The sequence below is a fragment of the Lissotriton helveticus genome, chromosome 8 (genome assembly GCF_964261635.1).
Source record: "Lissotriton helveticus chromosome 8, aLisHel1.1, whole genome shotgun sequence".
In the NCBI taxonomy this organism is placed as follows: domain Eukaryota; kingdom Metazoa; phylum Chordata; class Amphibia; order Caudata; family Salamandridae; genus Lissotriton; species Lissotriton helveticus.
Window position 1 is genome coordinate 23,693,145 of NC_136069.1, and position 15,281 is coordinate 23,708,425.

A 15,281-nucleotide genomic window follows, 5' to 3' on the forward strand; every position below is an offset into this window, starting at 1 on the left:
CCACACACAAACGTAAGGAGCCATCAGCCTTCTTTGTGGCTACCACTGGGGCAAGCCAAGGTGTGGCCTCCACTTCCTCAATTATGCCATCAGCTTTCTGTCTCACCTTGCACTTGTTCAAGTACTGTTATGGGGACATTGCGTACCTTAATGCACACGGGTTTGGCACCATCAACCAGCCGAATGTGATGAGTATAATCTCTCAAACAGCCCACAGTTTTACAAAAACTTGAAGAAACCTCAGTTTCAACATTTGCATGAAATCCTCAGAGGAGTCACTATTTACAGATAAGATTAAATCTGCGTTGAAATTTTCTCTAAGTCTGATGGAAGGTGAAGCATTGGGATCTAGGGTTACAGATCTCTCTGGTGAAATCAGCTTAATATGCTGTCCCCTTTTTGAGAAATGTTAACCTTGGCATTGATTATTCTGTTCTTATATTCTAAAGGGCCACAAAAATAACCAAACAACTTAATGGGTTCTCCCCCATAAGCACGTGGTGTGATGGCAGGGCGGAAGATTTTAACTTTGTGCATGATTTTCTTCATAAAAACTCTTTTGGAATAGCACATGGGTCAAACAGGACATTCATACTTTCACCTTCCATCAACACCTCATCAACGGGACTACTATTACCCTCACTATTATTAGTGACTTGTAGTAAAATTTGACCACAATCAACGTCAGCATCTGTATCATTAGAGTATTCCTCTTCCTCATAAATTTCATTGACTCTTCCCTTATAGGGTTTGCCTTTACATACTGTAGTAAAATGACCCTTCTTCTTACAATTGCTGCATGTAACTTTCCAACTTGGACATAGCTTGTCGTTAGCCAAGTGACCTAGTTTACCACAGCGAAAACATTTGGGTTGAAAGGTACTGAACTTTCTATTTCTGTTACATTAGGTTTCTTTTGTTCAAATTCTCTCACTACTTTTTGGGGATGTTTGACAATCTGAACTGAATCTTTTTCTTTCTTATCACCATTCTTTTTTATGACCTCTACACACTTAAGGGAATGTTTGATCCTTTTAGCAATAACCAGAACATCCTCAAGTGAAGGCTCATCCTTTTGCCATAATTCCTCTCTAACGCGTTCAATAATGCAGCTCAACATAAATTGGTCCCTAATTAGTTCATCATGTGTGGAGCCATACTTACAAGTAGAAGCCAATGTTCTCAAATTTCTCAAACAAAATTTTCTATGGACTCACCTTCAAGTTGGCTCCTGCGACCAAAATGGTATCTCTCTAGGATGGTACTGATTTTGGGCAGGCAACGTTTGTCTAGCTTCGCAATACAAATTTCAAATTCATTTAAAAAGGGTTCATGTATTTCGGGAAGGTGGCCAAAGACCTCTTGGCCCTCAGAACATTAAAAACAATGCAGCAGTAAAGCTGTTTTCCTTTCAGTGCTCAAAGAGGAACCACAGACTCTGGCATACCTTTCAAAAACTTTGCGCCATTTTTGCCATCCTATGGTAGGATCACCGGGCTTGGATAGAAAGAAGGGTGGCGCAGGGAGATTCTGCATCGTAAATTAACAAGAGAACAGAAAGAAGAACCTGAAAAGGAATAAAAGTAAAAGCGAAATTTGTAAAACAACTGTACGTTTAAATAAACCCAGTTCAAAGTCTTCATGAGAATATGCGTGTAGCACAGAGAGGACACGCAAATAAAGTGAGAGTCAAATGTGTGCGTGTCACATGAGAAAAGTGCACCCTGTAAATCAAGCTGGGAGTTCTCAGGTATAAAGACGCCCTGTAGCAAAAAGTTTATTAAACATAGAAGTGTGTGCCCATCACAGGAAAGATGCGCAGAAATAACTTCATATTTGCGTGGTTGCTGCTTCTCCTAGCAACACGATGCTAATAAACTGCACAAAAGTAAATAAAGCGAGAAGGTTGCGCTTGCGTAACGAGGCAATCCACGTCAGTGTTGAATCTCCCAGCAACATAACGCTATTGCCCTGCACGGAAGAAATGATACCAACAATTGGAGCTTGCGTAACGAGGCAAACAGGAGGAGTCCGGGAACAGTGCAGGAAGACTAGTGTGCGTATCACTGAAGTGAAACACTGGTAGATGAAACAATCCAATGGTTGTGCTCAGAATTGCAGGCACTGTGAACACCTAAGATGGCTGCCACGCAACATGAGAAGAAACGTAAACGCATTAGCGTGGGGGTGACAACACCAGAGCTGCAGAGCCTACGAGGAGAAGATGGCGGGAATCTGGTTCCACCGCATCAAAGAAGGCAGAAGAAGGACCATATTACTGGCTGTGTCACTAGGTGGGCCGTATTTCCCTCATTAAAATGGTGGTCCTCCCTATTTTCTTGTATCTGTTCTTAAACATTCCATACGACCCAGGACGTCATTTTTTCTCCTCTCTCCGAGCGGAGCTGATTAGATTGGTATGGGGAGGCAAACAACCATGAATACAATGGGACACACTTATACAACCATACTCGCAGGGGGGGCTTTGATATCCCAAATTTTGATTGTATTATAGCTGTGCCCAAGCATATTATGCCCACTTTTGGTTCCACCCGCCTCGGTATACACCCCATGTTGCTACCGAGCACTGGCTCGCAGATCCTATTCCATTGAAGGGGGTCATGTTGTCTATGGTCGCGCCGCGTGAGCCTTGCCCAACCTCTGGGGACTGCACGATCCAAGCCTGGCGCTGAACCGCCGACCGGCTACAGACACCCTGCCTACACTCCCCGCTACTCCCGCTTGCATACCACCCAAAGATGCCATTACTGCAGGAAGAGGTGTTTAAGAAGGTCGCAAATGCGCGACAGTAACACTGCTGGAGCGACTTGTACTTAAACGGAAAATTTCGCTCTCTCCAACAATTCTATACACATCGCCCACCTTCTGCTATGGAAGTTTTTCTATACGCCCGCCTAGGGCATGGGCTCAAAGACTGCTCCCCTGTGTACCCATTGGAGCCCTTAGTGGTAGCCCCGTTGCATCATGTACTACGTGCAGCTACTACTTCTCACTTAGTGTCTACATTGTATCACAGTTTATACGTTGATGCCGAGTACCCTCAATGTGCAGCTAGGGATAAATGGTCGGCCAAACTGGAACACCCCATCTCTGAAACACAATGGACGTTTTTTTGTAAACAAACAGAACAGATCTCCAGTAGCCGCCTGCGCATTACTCACTACAAATTCCTCCATCGCAGTCATTATACCCTGGTTAAACTAAACACGTTTGGGTTACGCGACACAAACAGATGCAATAGATGTAAGGCAGAAGCTGCTGACTTCCTTCACCTTGCTTGGGGGTGTCCAGCCATTCACACATATTGGCAACAGGTCTTTACAGCAATATACTGCATGGTTTCTTTATCCCTATCGAGGTCTCCTCTGGTGGCCTTATTCGACTATACAGAGCAGTTCCCGGCAAAACATTACAAGTTGTGTCCTTTGGAATAGTTTTAGCCAAACGGCGGGTGGCTTGTCGGTGGGGTCAGGGGAGGGTACCCTGATTCAAGGAATGGATTGGAGACATGACACTATGGCAGGATCAAACGTGTACATAGGCTGAGCTAATCCCGGTCTCCTCATGCCCTCAGGACATATGGGGCCCACTTCAGGCATACCTGCTGGAACATCCAGCTACCATGTACCAGGACTCCACATTATGTGATCAGGCCTAACCAGTTCATGCTTCGTTTTTTAATTTCTGTGTATCGCACCCCCCAGGGTATATTACCCTTCTTATTTAAATATACAGTGCTATATGATATTCCCAATATGTGACCGTAGTGAACTATGGGGTAGAGACTTGTATGTGCATGTATGGATTTGAATATCGCTGTGATACCTGCCAATTGCTCTGCCTTGTTCTAGTGAAAGCTGCTGCTTGTCTAATGCATATTCTGTACTCTGTTTATTTGCAATATTAATAAAATTGAATAGACAACAAAAAAAACTTGAGCGTTAGTCAACATTCAAAGGATTACAATACTGGTTGCCGTCCCGGTGAGCACAAGTGCTTGCTTTGAACGATGTGCGCATGCATGCACGAGGGTGGTTTAAAAAGTAAAGATATGTAAGTCACACAGTTCACCCAATGATGCGCAAAGGTAGAGTGAATAATGTCAAAGGGGAACGCTGTAAGTCTAGATGGGAGTAATCGTGACCAAGTGTTAACAGGTTGGCAAGTCACATAAAAGGTGATTTCTCTGGTAGAAAAAAAAGAATTGTAGGGTCCACAGAGCTTGAAGATAATAAATGAGAAACAGTACCTCAAGGTGGAAGGTAGATCCAAGTTCCTTGAAAGCAGTGCTTAAACTCAGCGGGGATCAATCAATCAATCAATCAGGGGTTTGTAAAGCGTGCTACTCACCCGTCTCAAGGCGCTGGAGGGTGGGGCGGCTCCGGATCAGTCGAAGAGCCAGGTCTTGAGGACCTTCCTAAACGTGTGCAGGGTCGGGATGCGTCTGATGTTCACCGGGAGCTTGTTCCAGGTTTTGGCTGCGATGTAGGCGAAATATCTTCCGCCGGTTCTGTTTCTGCGGATGCAGGGGACCTCTGCCAGGGTGAGGACGGCGGTGGGGAGGTTCCTCTTGGGTACGTGGAAGGATAATCGCTGGTTGAGGTATTTGGGTCCGATGTTGTGGAGGGATTTGTAAGCGTGGGTGAGGAGTTTGAAAGTGAACCTCTTCTCGACGGCGACCCAGTGGAGGTCTCGTAGGTGTTGGGTCATGTGCTCATGGCGCAGTGTCCCGAGATCGAGTCTGGCTGCTGCGTTCTGTACGGTCTGGAACCTGTGCAGAAGAGTCTTGTTGATTCCAGCGGGATATATATGTATGTTGATGTATGATCTGAAAATGAAAAATAATGATTTCACATCATATGACACGATTTTGTTTGTCTAGATACCAGACTATTAGGGAGTTGTCAAATGTGGAATTGTTATTTCTAGAGCCTAGAGGGCTCCCCATGTTATGCGCAGCATTTGTTTTCAGAGCCTAGAAGGCTCCCACGTGCGCAGTCTTTGTCCTAAGGGCCAGTGAGGGCCCCTGCTGCAGTTCTGATTCCCAGCTGCCCAGCAAGTAGTGGGCAGCTGCACTGTTTAGGTTTTCCTTCCTAGGGACATGTAATTTGGACTCAGGAGTGAGTCGCACTCCTTCGCCCCTACTTTGGCCTTCCCCAGCTGCACAGCGCTTAGTGCCAGCTGCAGCGTTTAGGCCCTGTCCCCGTCCTCAGCTGCCCAGCAAGTAGTGGGCAGCTGCTACGTTTAGGTTTTAGCCACAGAAGAAGACGTCCTTCCCTGTCTCTCAAGGTCTTCTGAGAAAATATTCTACAGATTTTGGAATCTCTCACCTGGTGGTCTGGGTGAAGACAGTAGATATATTTTTTGTTGGGATCATCTGAGTGAAGTCTTAGCTTTCCACAAGATTCACAATGCCTGAATAAAGGTTTTTTAGAAGAAGACATGTTCAGAAAGTAAAATCTGAAGAAACCTGAAGATAAAGTTGAAGTACTGAGCAGAGCTCAGGGAGACTCTATTCACACAACCTGTGGTAGAAAATCTGAGAGCCAGGAGCCTCGGTGGAGAGGGTTCTAGAGGGTGCTGTCCCCTGATTGGCTGGAGTTTGGACCATATCTAATGACTAGGATGAGTTGTTAAAGTGAATGTTTTTCTCTATTAACTTTAATGTTAGAGTGATTACCTATTGCCTTATTGCTATTTTATGTACCGTGGGACTCCCACTTCGACGACGGGGAATGATTCAAGCATGTGAATCTATGAAAGATACCCCAATTCTCGAGAAAGTATGCAGATATTTTCCAGAAGTTTTGCTAAATGTGTACTTATTTTTTTTTAACCTTTGGGAGGCTAGCTTTATTAGCCTTGTGAAGAGCTATTTTCTAAGAGACAAAAAAAGGCTGGGTGTTTGTTTTTTTGTTTGTTTAAACCAAAGACAGTTGTATGTTTTCATGAAAGACTGCATTTTGACTGTGTATAATTCTTTACCATATCTAATAGCAACTACATTCTGAAAGGGTTTTTATTGCAAGTGAAAATTTAATGCTGGGACAGAAAGTCAGATGGACATACAGGCTTGTCGAATGCCTATAATGAGCTATTCTGTAGCCTTAAGTTACTGAAAGAAAACATTGGTGTACATTTACTTATGTTACTGACGTAACTGATTATTTATTTAGAATGTCAAGGTTCTGGAGTATTTCTATACTATATACGTTTATTAAATAATTATTTTGCGCATATATAAACAAGTTACTTACATGTAACTGTAGTTCTCCAGTATTGGAAGCTTTCATAGATTCACATACCTAAGTCATTCCTCGTTGTTGAGACGGGAGTCTCTGGTACATAAAAAAGCAATGCTTAGCAGTATAGCGAACTGAAAAGAGGCCTAGGCCCATTTCCCTTTTGCAACCCATAGCCTTTGTTATGTAAAAAAGGACCAAACTTTTCCCTGCACCAATCAGAGCTCCTCACCCTCTAGAACACTCCTGAGAGAACCTTTTGCCCGTCAGATTTTCGTGCACTTGCGCCATAAACACCTTTTGTGCCTAATCCGAGGTGAGCCTCTCAGGGGAGGAGGGTGGGTGTATGTGAATCTATGAAAGCTTCCAATACTGGAGAACTACAGTTACAGGTAAGAAAACAAGTTACTTACCTGTAACTTTGGTTCCCCAGTATTGGTAACTTTCATAGATTCCCATGCTTTGTATTATTCCCCCGTCGTCGGATTGGGAGCCTCGGTAAATAAAAAATACCATAGCAATAGGTACAAAAGAGAAAAATTAGGCCTAGGCCTCATCTCATTTTGTAGCTTATCCACCTCTTTGTGTAAAAGAGCCCAAACTTTCTGCAACAACCAATCAGAATAGCCTCACCCCATGAGAGAGCCCCAGAGCCTCAGATTTCCGTAGCCGTTGTGCAACAGCCACTATCTCAGTAAAAAGGCCGAGCTTTCCCAGGGAAGGAGGGTGGGCGCATGGGAATCTATAAAAGTTACCAATACTGGGGAACCTAAGTTACAGGTAAGTAACTTGTTTTCTTGCCCCAGTATTGGAACTTTCATAGATTCCCATGCTTTGTATCAGAGTAGCTAGCAGTAAGTCCTAAAAGCACATTTTGTTATAAGAATATCACCACCTTGCCACATAGATACTCACATTGGAAACGCAAATATATATATATATATATATATACTTGTTACCTTAGCATTGGAAACGCAAATATATATATATATATATATACTTGTTACCTTAGCAAGGACTATCACAAGTGATACAAAATGTGCAACACAGGAAGGAGGGATTGTAGGGAAAGCTCACCTCTCATTGAAAAAGATTCCTCAGGACTGCCTGTCCAACAGCTGCGTCATTCCTCGTAGAAGAATCGAGGCAGTAGTGCTTCGTGAAGGTATGTGTACTGCTCCACGTTGCTGCCCTGCAGATGTCCGTGATAGGGACTCCTGAAAATAGAGCCACAGACGATGCCACTGATCTTGTGGAATGTGCATGGACTCTTCTTTCGAGCGGTTTGCCCGCTTCTTGATGGCAGAACTGAATAGCACTGGAGATCCAGCGAGAAATGCTGTGTTTGGACAGCGGAAATCCCTTCCGCGGGGCACTGTAGGAGACGAACAGTTGTGAGGATTTCCTAAAAGGTTTCGTGTGCTCTAAATAGAACTTTAGACACCTCTGAACGTCCAAAGAATGTAAGGACCTCTCTGCTGGAGTAGTAGGTCGCGGGGAAAAAGACTTCAAAATGAATGGTTCATTCAGATGGAATTCAGATGGAACCTTTGGGATGAACTTTGGATTCGTCCGTAGGATCAGGACATCCCGCTTGAATTGTAGGGAAGGCTCCACGATTGTCAGTGCTTAGAGCTCGCTAATCCTTCTGGCCGATGTCAATGCCAACAGAAGAGCTAGCTTCCAAGATAGGAATTTAAGGTCTGTTTTGTGAATGGGTTCAAACGGTGTTCTCATTAGCTGAGCCACGACCAAATTAAGTTGCCAGACTGGTGGAGGAGGATGGACTGGAGGAAAAACCCTGAACAGGCCTTTCAAGAACTGCTTGACAATCCTAGCGGACCAAAGCGAAGGACCTGGAGACGTCCGTCTGAATCTTGAGATGGCTGCCATATGAACTTTAACAGAAGAATGAGCCAACCCAGATTTAGCCAGCGACAGGATATATGGCAAAATCTGATGCGGAGCTGAAGTGTAAGGGTGAAGATGTTGTTTCTGACACCAGAGGCAGAACCTTTTCCATTTTGTCCTATAAGTTCTGTTCGTACTTGGAGCTCGAGCTTGAGACAAGATGTCCCTACACTCCTTGGTGAGGTTCAGATTCTGGAATTCCCTGTACTCAGGAGCCACACTGTCAAGTGAAGCGAGCTCGGGTCCGGATGGAGCACTTGACCCCGAGACCTTGTCAACAGAGAAGGAACCGGTTGCAGGCGAATTGGATGGTCCTGAGAAAGCAGGAGGAGTTCCGTGTACCAGAACTGTCGGGGCCATGCCGGTGCAATCAAGATCATTCTGCACGGCTCCGCCTTGATTTTCCTGATCAACCTCGGGATCAGGGGTATCGGAGGAAAAGCGTAAAAGAATGCACCATACCGGGCAATCGAAAGCGCGTTCCCCAAGGACCCCGGATGGTGATCCCTGCTTGCATAGAATTGGCATTTGGTGTTCTCCGGAGTTGCAAACAGGTCTATGGTCGGGGTTCCCCAGACTGAGAACACCTCCTCCAGAATGGTTTGGTCTAACTCCCATTCGTGACTGATCGATTTCTGACGACTCAGTGCATCCGCTGTTATATTGAGCGAACCTGCGAGGTGTTCTGCTGTCAGAGCAATATTGTGAAGAATCGCCCAATCCCAAATCATTTGAGCTTCTTTGGAGAGAATCTGGGATCTTGTCCCGCCCTGCTTGTTGATATAGTGCATGGCCGTTGTGTTGTCCGTCCGGACCAGCACTGAACGATTCTGAATTCGAGGCAGAAAAGCCTGTAAGGCTAATTGAATGGCTTTGAGTTTTAACAGGTTGATGTGGCACTTGCGTTGAACTGGATCCCAGTGACCGCTCACGTGCAGTTCCTGGAGCACCGCTCCCCAGCCTTCTAACGAGGCGTCCGTGGTGAGAACCATGGGAGACGGAGGAAGTGTGAATGTTAATCCCTTTGCGATGTTGTCTTTCACCAACCACCAGACGCATGCTCTTTTCATTGCTGGTGTTACCGTAATCCTGTCGTCGAAACAGCCCTCCGCCTTGTACCATTGCTTGTCGAGCTGCTCTTGCAGTGGACGCATTCGCAGCCTGCAATATGGAATCAATGGTATGCAGGTTGAGATCGATCCGAGCAGGGACTTGTAGAGCCGTACTGACAGGGATTTCCTCTTTAGCAAGAGGCGAGCCAATAGCATCAATTTGTTTTGGCGTTCCTCCGTTGGGTAAGCCTTGCAGCGTTTCGTGTCCAGAATGGATCCCAGAAACCTTGCTGACCTGGATGGTTGAAGAACTGATTTGTCCTTGTTGAGCTGAAAGCCCAGGTGGTTGAACAGTTGGATGCAGGTCGTAATGGCCTTGGAAGTTCCCTGGAAAGATGGAGCCTTGACCAGCCAGCCGTCCAGGTAGGGAAAAACTTCCAGAGATTGTTTCCTGAGGAATGCTGCCACCGGAGCCAACACCTTTGTAAATATCCTTGGTGCAGACCGGAGACCAAAAGGAAGTACTTTGAACTGAAAATGGCTCTTGCCTCCTGTGAAGCGCAAGTATTGTCTGTGAGCTGGATGGATCGGCACATGGAAATAAGAATCCTCTAGATCCAGAGTCACCATGTAGTCTCCTGGATTTAGCAGACGAAGAATATCCTGGAGATTGACCATCCTGAAGGATAGCTTGATGAGATAGGTGTTGAGCTCCCATAGATCTAATATGGGGCGCCATTTTTCTGTTGTTTTGCGAACCAGGAAGAACCTGGAATAAAACCCTGTCCCCCTTTGTGAGAGAGGTACAGGTTCTATTGCCCCATTGATGAAAAGCTGGTGGGCTTCGAGACGTAGCAGTCCCAGATGTTTCGACTCGTTGGCGCCTGGAGCTCTGTTTGGAGGAAGATGTTGAAACTCCAACGTCTGGCCACTCTGAACGATATTCAGGACCCACTGGTCTGATGTAATAACCTTCCAACTGCTTAGACAATGAGAAATCCTGCCCCCCACTGATGTCATTGGAGGGGTAGGAACAGTAGAAAGAGCCGTGAGGCCGCTATTGTCGTCTGGAGTTGTCCTTGACGACCTCTCTGTGGTTGGCGAGAGAAAGACGCCGACTGGCCTTGGCGTTGATTGGAGTATTGGGGTTTGTAAGATTGGGAGGATTGCGAGTATGAAGAGTACCGCTGTTGGTTGCCACCTCTGTTAGAGGAAAAACCTCTCCCTCTCGCACCTTTGAATGGAACTTTGCGGTAATTCAAAGACCCCAAGGACTTCGCCGTGTCCCTGTCCTTTTTGATGCCTTGAAGGGCTTCATCCACATGCTTTCCGAAAAGCATTTCTCCATCGTATGGCAAATCTAAGATTTTGTTCTGGACCTCCTGGCGGAACCAGGTTGCCCGCAGCCAGCCCTGGTGGCTTAATACAGCTGAACCCGCCAGGGCACGAAAAGCAGTAGTTGCTATGTCCATAGCGACGTGCATCCAATCCAATGCAACGACGCATCAACCCTTGAGCACTATCTCTATGCACGTTCTTATGAGCACTCTCACTTTCATACTGAAATATTGAAAATAATAAAAAAACTGTATTGGAACCTTTGAATTATAAAAGGAACATACATGTTTGGTAAAATTAAAATGAACTGATTCTCCAAGTAATTGTGTTGGGCATTCCCCCAAGATCTCCGTTGGTGATGCCAGCTTTCAAAGAATTGGCATTTCTTGTTCTGGGCTGTGGCAAATAGATCCAATGTCGGCATTCCCCATTTCCCAAAGATTTCCAGTAGTATGTTCTGGTTGAGTTCCCACTCGTGACAGGTCGTCTTCTGCCTGCTGAGAGTGTTTGCTGTCGTGTTTTGATCTCCTACTGCCTTTAGAGTTACTTTGTGACTCATAGCCCATTTCCATATCTTCCGAGCTTCTCTCGACAGAGAGAGTGATCTTGTGCCCCCCTGCTTGTTTATATAGTGCATCGCGGTTGTGTTGTTTGTCCGCACTAACGCCGATCTTCCTTTGAATCTTGGCAGGAAGGCTAACAATGCCAAACCTATTGTCACCTATTGCCGAATGACGACGTGCCTCCAATCCAATGCAACGACGCATCAACCCTTGAGCACTATCTCTATGCACGTTCTTATGAGCACTCTCACTTTCGTACAGAAATATTGAAAATAATAAAAAAAACTGTATTGGAACCTTTGAATTATAAAAGGAACATACATGTTTGGTAGAATTAAAATGAACTGATTCTCCAAGTAATTGTGTTGGGTCTTGCAATTTTAGAAACAATTTTGGATTGTATACCAGGAGCAATTGGATGAAGGCTCAAACTGAGTAATTAATGATTATAGATGTGATAAATTCCTTAATTTCATTCTGGTCAAGGACCATTGTTTTTGATAACGTACTGTACCCAGGTCCAGGACCAATTTGGGTTACCCCATTGTTGATAATGAAGAGTCCTCATCGTCAGATGAAATAACCTCTCTGTCTCTCAAGGTCTTTGTAGAGAAAGTCCTACAGATCTTACAATCTGTGGCCTTGTGGTCCAGGTACAAGCAGTAGATACAGTCATCATGCTTGTCCTCCACAAACAGTCCTTTTTAGAACAAGTAGCACAAGCTCTAAATAATGCCTTCTTCTCCTTGTCAGACATTATAAATTTGAAGAAAATGTAAAAGAATCCAAGTTGAAGAGAAAAAACTGAGCTGAGCTCAGTGGAGACTCCCTAGCACAACGTGCGGTAGAAAAATCTGAGGCTCTGAGGCTCTCTCAGGAGGGTTCTATGTGGTGAGGCTATTCTGATTGGTTGTTGCAGAAAGTTTGGGCTCTTTTACACAAAGAGGTGGATAAGCGACAAAATGAGATGAGGCCTAGGCCTAATTTTTCTCTTTTGTACCTATTGCTATGGTATTTTTTATTTACAGAGGCTCCCAATCCGACGACGGGGGAATGATACAAAGCATGGGAATCTATGAAAGTTCCAATACTGGGGCAAGTAACCTGTTTTCTTACTCCAGAATTGGAGCTTTCATAGATTCACATACCTGAATCAGAATAGCGAGCAGTAAATTATAGCACATTTTGTTTTGTTACCTACAACTCTAAAATAGGCAACATATGTCAGTCCACCATTGCAGTAACTGCATATAAATACCCATAGACAGATGTTCATAAATTATGTATAATACAGCATACGACAATAAAAAAATTGCTTATCTTACCACAAAGGAAGGAGGGATGACAAAGAAGGCTCACCGTTACTGGAAAAGGTTCCTCAGTACAGCTTGTCCTACTGCCAGATCTTCTTTTGCCTGAGCTTCTAGGCAGTAATGTCTGGAGAACGTATGCATACTCTTGCAGGTAGCAGCCCTGCAGATGTCTTTGGATAGGCACGCCTGAAAACAGAGCAGTGGACGTTGACACCGCTCTTGTAGAATGTGCACGAATATGTGCATTCAACGGCTTCCCCGCCGCCTGATGACAGTACTGAATGGAGTTTGAAATCCACCTTGCGATTCCCCGTTTCGACAACGGGAACCCCTTCCTGGGGGCACTAAAAGCCACGATTTCCTGAAAGATCTTGTTCTTTGTAAGTAAAATTTCAGACAACGCTGAACATCCAGAGTATGGAGAGTCCTCTCTGCAGCTGTAGATGGTTGAGGGAAGAATCTTTTAAGGATCAATGGCTGATTCAAGTGGAAATCCGTTGATACCTTTGGAATACATTTTGGATTTGTTCTGAGCACCATCCTGTCCTCTCTGAATTGCAGAAAAGGTTCTTGCATTGTAAGTGCCTGTATCTCTCCCACTCTCCTGGCTGATGTCAGAGCTATTAATAAAGCCACCTTCCAGGATAGGAATTTTAGATCAGTTCTGTGAATTGGCTCAAATGGTGCTTTCATCAACTGTGATACAACAATGTTCAGTTGCCATAGTGGAGGTGGAGGTCTGATAGGTGGGTACACTCTAAACAACCCCTTCATGAATTGTTTTATAATACTTTCTGACCACAGAGACGGACCCGATGAGCTTCTCCTGTATCTAGAGATCACCGCTAGATGCACTTTAATAGAGGCATGGGCCAATCCTGACTTTGCCAGCCATAGTAAATATGGGATGATCTGATGTGCCACTGCCCGCAAAGGATGTAGGTCGTTCTCTTGACACCACAAGCAGAATCTTTTCCATTTCATTTGATATGTTTTATTAGTGCTCTCAGCTCTTGCTTTTGCCAGGATCACTCTGCATTCTGCCGGAATGTTTAATTGATGAAATTCACGGTATTCAGGAGCCAGGCCGCTAATTGCAGAGATGTCCGGTCTGGATGCCACACCTGTCCCTGAGCCATAGTCAACAGTGCTGGTATTGGCTGTAGACTTATTGGTTCTGTTTCCGATAAAAGGAGCAGTTCTGTGAACCAGTGCTGCCCGGGCCACCAAGGGGCTATTAGTATTATTCGGCATGGTTCCTTCTTCATTTTTGTGAGAACTCACGGCAGAAGGGGAATCGGAGGAAAAGCGTAGGCAAAGACGCCTGACCATGCCATCGAAAACGCATTCCCCCACGATCTCCGTTGGTGATGCCAGCTTTCAAAGAATTGGCATTTCTTGTTCTGGGCTGTGGCAAATAGATCCACTGTCGGCATTCCCCATTTCCCTAAGATTTCCAGTAGTATGTTCTGGTTGAGTTCCCACTCGTGACAGGTCGTCTTCTGCCTGCTGAGAGTGTCTGCTGTCGTGTTTTGATCCCCTACTGCCTTTAGAGTTACTTTGTGACTTATAGCCCATTTCCATAACTTCCGAGCTTCTCTCGACAGAGAGAGTGATCTTGTGCCCCCCCTGCTTGTTTATATAGTGCATCGCGGTTGTGTTGTTTGTCCGCACTAACACCGATCTTCCTTTGAATCTTGGCAGGAAGGCTAACAATGCCAAACCTATTGTCCTCAATTCCAATAGGTTTATGTGAAGTTGCTGCTCCTGCTGCTTCCATCGGCCTCTGACCTGTAAATCCTGGAGGACTGCTCCCCATCCTTCCAGAGAGGCATCCGTGGTAACCACTAATGGGGCTGGTTCGGTAAGGAAGGAAAGACCCACCGAGATGTTGCTTCTGTGAGTCCACCATGTTACTGCCTGCAACATCGGTTGCGTGACGTTGATTTTGTCCTCGAAGGATCGCTTTGCTTGGCACCACTGTAGATCCAACGCCTCTTGCAATGGACGCATTCTCAATCGATAAAGGGGGATGAGTGGTATGCACGAAGACATAGTCCCCAGAAGCGATTTGTACTTTCGGACTGAAAGACACTTTTTTCTCCTGAACTCTTTGGCTAGAGATACGAGTCCCAATTGTCTTTCTGTTGATGGGAATGCCTTGTTTTGTGAAGTGTCTAGAATTGCACCTAAAAACGTGATCCTTCTGGTTGGTTGAAGAGACGATTTCTCTACATTTAAAGTCAGACCAAGATCTGCAAACAACTGCATGCATGCCAAAGTTGAAGCTTGAGCCGCCTTCTCCGATGGTGCCTTATCAACCAATTGTCCAGGTATGGGAATATTTGGTGTTTTTGTGTTCGGAGATAAGCAGCCACTGGCACCAGACATTTTGTAAAAATTCTCGGGGCAGACTTGAGGCCAAATGGCAGCACTCTGAATTGGTAATGGTCTCCGGGCACTGTAAATTGAAGGTACTTTTTGTGGGAAGGATGAATGGGGATAGGAAAATATGCATCCTGTAAATCTAGGGAGGTCATTTGATCTCCTGGGTTTAAGAGCAGCAAAATATCCTGGAGGGTCACCATCCTGAATGACTGTTTTTTGAGATAGGCATTTAGAGACCTTAGGTCCAGAATCGGATGCCACTGGAGAGCATTCTTTTGGATCAAGAAGAAACGGGAATAAAATCCTTTCCCTCTTTGGGAGTTCGGTACCGGTTCTATTGCTCCCTTTCGGAGCATTGCCTGAATCTCCCGACGCATTTGAGATAGATGTTTGACTTCTTGATACGTAGGTGGTGTGGGAGGAGGGAATTGTAGACATTCTAGAGTATGTCCG

At 45.2% G+C, this 15,281-nt stretch overlaps 1 protein-coding gene across 3 annotated transcripts in view; it reads right to left on the reverse strand.

The window, feature by feature from the left end:
- The window catches only part of LOC144772247 (uncharacterized), a 228,007-nt gene that overhangs the window by 21,209 nt on the left and 191,517 nt on the right, over window positions 1-15,281 (reverse strand). Inside the window, exons 8-9 of one of the 3 annotated variants that reach the window (XR_013599699.1) lie at window positions 4,372-4,849; window positions 1,531-1,567 (exon numbers count right to left, since the gene is read on the reverse strand). The exons of 1 other annotated variant lie outside the window; for it this stretch is intronic. The gene's annotated coding sequence lies outside the window, so the exon portion shown is untranslated. Of the gene's footprint in view, window positions 1-1,530; window positions 1,568-4,371; window positions 4,850-15,281 lie in introns of those variants that run through there. One more of the 3 variants, XR_013599698.1, reaches the window with a different exon arrangement.